Source organism: Phasianus colchicus, chromosome 16 (genome assembly GCF_987193195.1).
Source record: "Phasianus colchicus chromosome 16, bPhaCol1.hap1.1, whole genome shotgun sequence".
In the NCBI taxonomy this organism is placed as follows: Eukaryota; Metazoa; Chordata; class Aves; order Galliformes; family Phasianidae; genus Phasianus; species Phasianus colchicus.
Genome location: NC_143451.1, coordinates 7,817,645 through 7,826,567, shown reverse-complemented (window position 1 = coordinate 7,826,567; position 8,923 = coordinate 7,817,645). Strand labels below are relative to the sequence as shown.

At 46.4% G+C, this 8,923-nt stretch overlaps 1 non-coding gene across 1 annotated transcript; it reads left to right on the top strand.

The window, feature by feature from the left end:
- Positions 1-8,808: 8,808 nt before the first annotated feature.
- Positions 8,809-8,890, top strand: TRNAL-AAG (transfer RNA leucine (anticodon AAG)). Its single transcript has one exon. It is a non-coding gene; the product is annotated as a tRNA-Leu (tRNA).
- Positions 8,891-8,923: the final 33 nt, after the last annotated feature.

Here is an 8,923-nt window from a genome sequence, read left to right as displayed (position 1 = left end):
AGAATGAACTTATAGGAGCCCTTTTAAACTATGAAAGCTGGAGCCTTTATATTGCTTTTGCCTTTTTGCTTTTTTGCCTTTGTATGGGTTTAATGGGAAATGTTATCGATAAAATAATGGACCAAAGGTTAAGGAGCCAATAATTGAATTTATTGATTATAATGAGCAAAGAACAAAGAGGCAATGCAGCGCTGGGCGACAGGGGACTCTGCGTTCCACCAACTGCCGCAAAGTTTTAACCCGTACGCGGTCCTTTTATGCAGTTCATCTTCAGTATTCGCGTCCTCCCCCGCATTCCTATTGTGGCGTACTCTGCGCATGATCTGGCTGTTGCTAGGGGGTCTTATCTTATCCTGCCTTCTGGTGGTCGTATGGGCCTCATACCCTCTCCTTAACCCCAACTGGTGGTTTCCCTTTTATGGTATGCAAGTTTCCTGCTGTGTGAGGAAACAATTGTTGTTCCTGCATGGCTGCTAACTTGCTGGCTGATTGATACTCAATACAGGGCAAAGGTCATCCTGAGCAAGGCAGGCAAACAGGGGGAAGAGAGATACAGCTCGGGACAAACATTCCTACTTTTTAACAATTTCCCCCCTTTTTCTTTTATCGTTGAATGTTTGTCCAGGCTTGTTTTATTCCTTTCCCCTATATGTTCGTTATTTTGAAGCCTGACCCCGTCACATTCCGCCTTCCTCGCCACACCTATTACATTTCTTCTTCCTCATAACTGATCTTGCGCCTTATGATACAGAATCCGTTGATCCATTGCTTGCCACATGATTCTGGAAAGACAATTCTGGAAATACATAATTATACAAGGCAGAATGGCCGCAATGCAAATTATTACAAGCAATACTAGCGCAATCACTTTAACAACTTTAGCAATCCATCCCCCAAAACTACCAAACACATTCTTAAACCAGTTCCCAATAGGATCATCTTCCACCCGAACCTTTTGCGAATGGTTTTGTAGGTCTTTCAACGCCTTATGGATAGACACACTATGGTCACTGAGGTTGAAACAGCACATCCCTTCCAAATCCTCACATCCATGCCCTTGTGCTAAAAGTAGGAAATCGATGGCCGCCCTATTCTGTAACACAGCATGCCGAATACTGTTTGTGTCTTCTAGCATCGCATTTAACACTAACGTTGTCAGGTTTGCTTGCTTGACTGACCAACACGCTAGTCGTTCAATCTGCTGCGAACTCTTTGCTGCGGCGACCCCAAGATATCTAATTCCTACGGATCCCATGGAAGAGATACATTCAGAGATTTTATCAAACATGCCGTTTGGCTTGCTAGATCGCCGTCATTACGGCAACTGGAATGGTTCGTGGTGTATCCCGCAAAAGCTCCTAACGTATATTGAGGGATGCCCACTAGGCAGGTGCGGAAAGGGGAGGTTGCTGATTGTAGGCTAAGGCAAAAATCCTTCTGCCCCGTCCTGTTTGCCCAGGTGACCCACACATTCCCTGGCTGGGGCAGGAGGTGTGCTCCCTCAGCCCGTGATGCCAAAGCAACAATCATTATACATGTTAGCCATAATAGCCACAGGATAGGCAGTTGATGCCTATCTGGCCTCCCTGATTTGCCTTTCGTCCCACTCCAGGGCTTGGTTTTTACAGAGGTTCAGTTTTAACAGCTTTTCAAGGGTTGGTCAGTTTGCTGTATGTTGAATAATTCCCATATCATGGGCTCATGTGGATTGCTGGCCTGTACCCCTGGAAGTAGAACAGATGCACAGACCAAAATGACTGTCTTTGGGGTCAAGTATCGTCCCTTCACCTGAGGTCCGTCTCTGCCTCGCCTGTCAACTGGGTTGCAGCCAGCTACAGGGGTCTTTATCTTCTCGGCAGCAGAGGACCTACTCGAAGGTGGACTTTTCCCCATCACAGCCTGTTTTATTCACTACTGAATCCCCTGGGGTAATCCAGGCCCTTGTCCACAGAGTGTCTCTGGAGTTTAATCCCGGAGCCTTTTCAACAATCGGCCAACCCTTACAGCCGTGCACCCATTGTATTCAGGGCAAACTTGGTAGGCTGATCTCACTTAGTACCTCTCTTTTATTCGTGAACGCAAACCCCCTTTCCGCACTTGACAACCTTCCACAAAAAATACAAAATTAATGACAAGATTAATGCTATTATAAATCCTATTAAGCACTGTACAGCAAAAGGTAGGTGTTCAAACCATGCCCCGACCATTTAGCTTCTTTAGCAGAACTGAGGTGGCTTCTCCGGAGGGACTATATTAGTCATTCCTTTTTATCTGTTTTACATTATTGCCTTGGTGGAAATTCCTGTGGTAAAGTAAATTCTCTCAGTTAAATTTCGTTCCTTGTGTTCCACCCAATTTGGAATTGTCCAATTAAGTGCTACTACCCCATAGACTGGCAACCCCCCTGCTCTGGGGAGGGCCGTACATATCCAACAATTTGTTAGGTTAAAATTTTGGGCCACTGCCCGAGTAGCTATTACCTTCCCAGGCTAAAGCAAATCTTATAAGGTTAATTACAATGCATAGTTTATACATTTCTCTTAATTGTTAGTTGGAGGGGTCCTTTCTCCTCGCAATCCACTGTGGTCGGACCGTCTTCTTCAGGCGGTTCCTCGGGCATGCCATGCCTTGTTCTCTGGTTTGATCTTGTGCAGGATCTTCTTGCAACGTGTATGACAAAATATACATATATACACCTATGTACAGAGCCCACATACCAAACAATTACTGATATAAGTATACTTTGCAATGATGTTTTCCAGAAGAGATATATAAGCATTTACATCAAATGCCGCACTTAATCAAATTAACATTTCTAACAATTATAAGAGCCCATATTACTGTTTTTGGATTCACAATTTTAAGGGTCCAGCTGGCTTCAGTTCCCATTGTATTTGAGGGATCAAGCCAAGGCCTTGGGCTCTAGTTCCTAGAACCAGTTTCTCTATTTCCTGAAGCTATTCTTGTAGATTTACCACATACTCAGTATTTCACTCCCTACCTGGGTAGAGATAAGGCCTTTTGTAGAGTCTTTTGAAAGAATTAACCCCTCTTTGGCTCTAGGTTTCCTAAGGAGAGCCAAAGGTAACAACTGTGGCCAGGATAGTCCAGCTTCCTGGGCCAGTTTTACAACCTGTGATTTAATTCCAATGTATTCCCAATGCTTACTGACCTATTGGACCATCTCTGCAATCAAGTGAGTTCCCTGGTTGAAGGGTATTGCTGCAGGACACCCAAACCTTGGTATAATCTCCTGCAGCAATACCTTGGTTATTTCTTTGGCTTGATTGGTCCTGCAAGGAAATGATTCTGGTCACCCTGAAAAGGGTATTTCTTAGAACCAGCATATACTGAAACCCACCTTTTTCCTGACAGTTCTGAAAAAAATCAATTTACAATTGTTGTCCTAAAAGATTCCCTTTCCCAACAAGCCCCACTTGTACCCTGTTCCTGGTACTAGGACTGTACAGTTACTTTCTGATGTCTGTACCCACATATGTTTTATTATGTTCCCTTAGAACCAATTTCTATAAAATAATAAAGGGCACAATAATGTGTCCATCTGGGTATGCACCCACCTGTCAGTTTGCTCTCTTCCCTTTTAAATCAATAAATTCCTATCCTGTCCATAATACCTTATAGGTTCTGATTAAGGTTCAAATATTTTAAGTTTACCGTCTGGAATTAAAGCCAGTTCACCAATTTCTTTTCCTTCAGCTGCCTGTTTTGCCACCTGATCCACCATCATATTCCTGGTTGCCTGTACAGTGTCTCTCTTCTGATGTCCTTTACAATGTATAATAGCCACGCCGCTCTTTGGGAGATTTTCATCATACTGAGTTTGTTTTCCATGTGTGTAAGAAAACCTCGCTCTTTCCAGATGGTACCATGAGTAGGTACCACCCCAAAAACATATTTAGTTCTTGTCAAGGCAGTTATTTTAGCCTTCTGAGCAGAAGTCCCCACAGGTAATGGTTTTGCTTCAATTACCTTGTCAGTAGCAGTTACTGCATGTCCTGCTTACAGTTTCACAAAGCTGCTTCCGTCCTCAGCATCATCCAGTGGTTCCTCCTGTAGGTCTGAGCAATTGGCATAAACAGTCTCCATGCAGTGCACACTGCTGGCTTGGAGGTAGCTCTGCGTTGGTGTTCTGGGTGTTCAGCAAACTGCTTCCTTCTCTTTGATCAGTTCTGCTTTCTGTTGAGAAGCTTGATAGCCATTTAAGTCAAGAAATTCAGCAAACTCAGTCCACTGTACACAGTCCTCCTTTGTTCCACATACTGTAGACTTTCTTTGGCAAAACCAGGCAGAAAAAGGTGTACTTCAAATCCAGAACGGTAAACCCCACCTACTTATTCCTTAACTTGGTTCAACATTTCTATTAATTGCCCTCAAATCTTGTACCAAATTATAACTCTTGCCATCCAATTTTTCATTTGCAAGATCAGGGTGTTCTATTTGGATTTCTATCCAATTAATAATCCAAAATTCATAAAGTTATCTATTATTTCTTTTATCCTCCTACAGTCTTGTATCCTCAAAGGGCACTGCTTTACCCTGGTTGGGCTGGCTCCTGTCTTTAACTTAACTTTTATTGGGCTGCATTTTGGCTCTGCCAGGCATTTCTGATGCCTGCAATCCTGTGTATGCCTGATTTAGGATTTACCTAACTTCTATGGGTCTCTACTGAATTTAATCTCTTTACCTCTTTATTCTGCTTCCCTAGCTGTAATTTAACCAGTGGATCTGCTAGGGTAAACTTCCCAAATTCCCATCCTTCATTTTTGCAACCAGAGGCGGTTCCCTCTTTCTCAGTAATTCACACATTACTTTCATTGCAGTGGGGCGGAGCCCTCCCTGGGCTCTTCCAGCCCCCCCCTTCCCTCTCTCTCTGAGTGGATTCCTGGGTCCTACGCCCTACTCTAGTGCTGCGACAGTAACAGCTGCTGTTATTCCCAATTTCCTTACTATCTCTGTTTCTCAATCAGTTTTTGTTTGTTTGTTTTTCCTTCATATCGCTCACCTCTACATCCCTGTCACACCCTGCTCATCCTTGCCTTCCTCAGCCTGTGTCCTTCCCAAACTTTTCACTTTCCAAACTCTCATCATTACATAAACTACTACCATCATATTTCAGTTTTACCTCCTCCTCTCCAGAGGCTTCCAGTGCTAACACTGGGATTTCGGGTTTCCCAGACCTCTACAGAGGCTATTCTCACTTCCCCCTTCACAAATAACAGCAGTCTCCGTCCCGGCTCTCTCTCTCACACCAAGTACTGCTCGCGGAGGAACGGTGCAGGGGTTGCTCTCACACCAGCAAGGATTAACTCTCTTTCTCTTTAACCCTTTTTCCTCCTCTTTTCCTGCGATTAGCAAGTCATCCACATACTGGATAAGGGTGATTTCTGGAGCTGGTTGATATTCTTGTAAAATCTGTTCTAGGGCTTGTCCGAATAAATTTGGGGATTCGGTAAAGCCCTGTGGTAATACTGTCCACCTCAACTGTTGTTTCCTCCCTGTGTCCGGGTCTTCCCATTCAAAGGCAAAATAATCCCGGCAAGACTCATCTAGAGGGCAGGCTCAGAATGCATCTTTTAAATCAATCACACTATACCATAAATTTTCAGGGCCTAATTTGCTCAACAGGGTGTAAGGATTAGCAACTACAGGGAAGCGAGAAATAGTTCTTTTATTTATTTCTCGCAAGTCATGTACCAGGCAATACGTGCCATTAGGCTTTTTAACCGGCAATATGGGAGTATTGAATGGGGACATACAGGGTTCCAATAACCCTTGCTTTATGAGTCTTTCTATTTCTGGCTTTAGGCCTCTCCTCCCTTCCAGCGAGATGGGATACTGTTTTATTTTTATAGGGATCTCAGGATCCCTGAGCTTAATGGAGAAGGGGGGTATTTCTAGACGCCCTACACTTTCGGTTGTATACCATACTTCAGGGTTAATCCTTTCTTCATGTCTCCGCCCCCGTTCGCCACCCCGCTCGCCGTCCTTTGTTCGCCAGACCTGCAAGATTCCAAAGTCCCGCTCCCCGCGGCCCCTCCCCCTTAGCCGCCTTAAGGGCTCCAAGTATCAAACCCCACGTTTTAAGTTCCGTGGCTTTCTGGTTGTTCATGGCACGCTGGCACAGTGCCGAGGTGAGTGAATCCCACCTGCATGAATCTAACACTTGTTGGGAAGAGTCCAGCTCCCCTTTTTTTTTTTTTTTTTTTTTTTTTCCTTCTAAAAGCGACAGCACCGCGGCGATCTCCTTCCGTGAAGGAGTATTTTTACCGCAGTGCTCTTTACAAAACTGCAAAAGTACCTTAATCATTTCTTTCTTAAATTCCCTAACATCCCCCGAACTTAAAGGTACCGACATAAATCCCATCTGTGGATTGGAACCCCCCATAGGTACTTCTCACAATGGATATAGATTTTGTTGACGAGCCCTTCTCCTGGTTTAGGGACCCGAGTTAGGGTCTATTTCCTGATTATCTGAATTATCCTGGTTATCTACCTCGGGCTGTGGAGGGGGAGGAGCTGTCGGTGGTGGTGGAATATATGGTGGGGGTCCCATGGGGCTATCCTCCTCCTTCCTAGGTTTCTGTTTCTCAGTCTTTCTGTCTGCCTGGGATAGTTTAAGGATCGGGATTGCTAGTCCCCCTGGGCGTGTAACCCAGACAGCTGCATATTCACCCTCTTCCTGACTAAAGGGTGTCTTAGCATTAACACAAAAGTTTAATTGTTGCTATACCCAATCTTCACTGGACTCAAATTTTGGCCACCGGACATTGGGGCCAATCTCCTTATCTCCCCATACTTTCATGCAATAGTGAATCATCTTAGTCTTCCTCCACATTTCTAACCTGAATGCTAGAGGGGAACGTTTCATGGTCACAGGGTCCTTACTCTTTCCCTGTCCCATCTTCCGGAGTGCCTTCACTCAATCGTGTGTGCGTTTCACTCACTTCCCCTCGTTTGTGGCTCACGCCTTCGCAGGCAATGAGAACCGCACTACTAGAGGGTCCACACTCGCTTGGGTTAGTCCGAGCTACCGGCCCCCTCTCACACACACACCACTCGTCACACTCCGGGAAACCCGACCCCGACCGAACGGAAAACCCTTGCCAAAACGGCAATTACTTACGCATCCTGCGTCTTCGTCCGGACTTTTGTGCACAAAATTTAAGGGGTCGACCGGTCCTTCCTTGCCTCTTTGCTCTTAAATTTCGGATCGTCGGTAGGAGTAAGGCAGGGAATCAGGAGCGGGGCCGCCAGTTCTGGCGGGGCGCCTCCCCAACTCTCAGAATCCTGCCACTATTCCTATCCGAGTCACGGCACCAATTGTTATCGATAAAATAATGGACCAAAGGTTAAGGAGCCAATAATTGAATTTATTGATTATAATGAGCAAAGAACAAAGAGGCAATGCAGCGCTGGGCGACAGGGGACTCTGCGTTCCACCAACTGCCGCAAAGTTTTAACCCGTACGCGGTCCTTTTATGCAGTTCATCTTCAGTATTCGCGTCCTCCCCCGCATTCCTATTGTGGCGTACTCTGCGCATGATCTGGCTGTTGCTAGGGGGTCTTATCTTATCCTGCCTTCTGGTGGTCGTATGGGCCTCATACCCTCTCCTTAACCCCAACTGGTGGTTTCCCTTTTATGGTATGCAAGTTTCCTGCTGTGTGAGGAAACAATTGTTGTTCCTGCATGGCTGCTAACTTGCTGGCTGATTGATACTCAATACAGGGCAAAGGTCATCCTGAGCAAGGCAGGCAAACAGGGGGAAGAGAGATACAGCTCGGGACAAACATTCCTACTTTTTAACAGGAAAGGTTTAAATGATGTGGCTACAATAGGTTATACAATATGAAATTGTTCTCCAGTATACCTTGAAAGAACAGAACAACCAAGCCCTGGGATGCCTCTTCATTCTTACAGAGATGAAAATGGTGAAGTTCAGCCAGCAAGTCTGGTGCTGGGTAACTGAAACAGGAAAGCACAACGGTTAGAGCTTATGGACACAGCCAGCACACTGTAGGAATTGAAGGAATTGACTGACACGAACCTCACTCTTCTCCCTGCAGACCTGCATTCCCTTCTGAGAGCAGCAGGACAGCCAAGACACAGGTAGTGCAGGTGGGCTGAGCTGAGCTGAACCGGGACTTCTCGCCCGTGTTGTAAAAGGGAGGATTTGGATCCAGCCCTCGGCTGGATTGCAGCGGTGAGTGGGGCTGGTTGCAGGGTAAGCACAGAGATCCACCCTTGGGGACCAGAACACCGGGGCCAGGCCCTCGGGCTGGACATCATTAATACGAGGGGTGGGACCTTGCCTGCCTTGCCCAACTCCTGTGTCAGTATAATGCAAAGCAATATAATGAGGCAGCTTGAGTTTTCCAGAAGGTTCACCTTTAATTTAATGGGAAAAGTCCCGTCGTTATCACCTTACAGTCGTGGCAAAGATCCCCTGCACACCTCCATGCCTGCGTTCTGCACAGGGAAGGGACATCGGGGCCGCACTGAACAACTTTCAGTCCTTCACACTGCCGCAAGGGAGCGGGAAGAAAAACAGCCCAGTTAACATGAAGTCTGCTTTCTCACTCTTAAAATTAACCGAGTTTTAGTTTTGCAACAGAGAACTGAAATGCGTGTCACGCTTTGCCGGACTCGCAGCCCCGGCTCCTGCAGGCGCCCACGTGGCAGCTCAGCGGTCGCGGTGCCGCCTCGGCTCCGGGCAGATCGGGCGGAGCTGCTGCCAGCGCGGTGCTCTGCGTAGTGAAAGAGGGCGCCGAAGGAAGCGCTGGTACGGCGGTAGCGTGGCCGAGCGGTCTAAGGCGCTGGATTAAGGCTCCAGTCTCTTCGGGGGCGTGGGTTCGAATCCCACCGCTGCCAGAAGTCCTTTTTCCCTTTTGCTCCGCCGTTGCC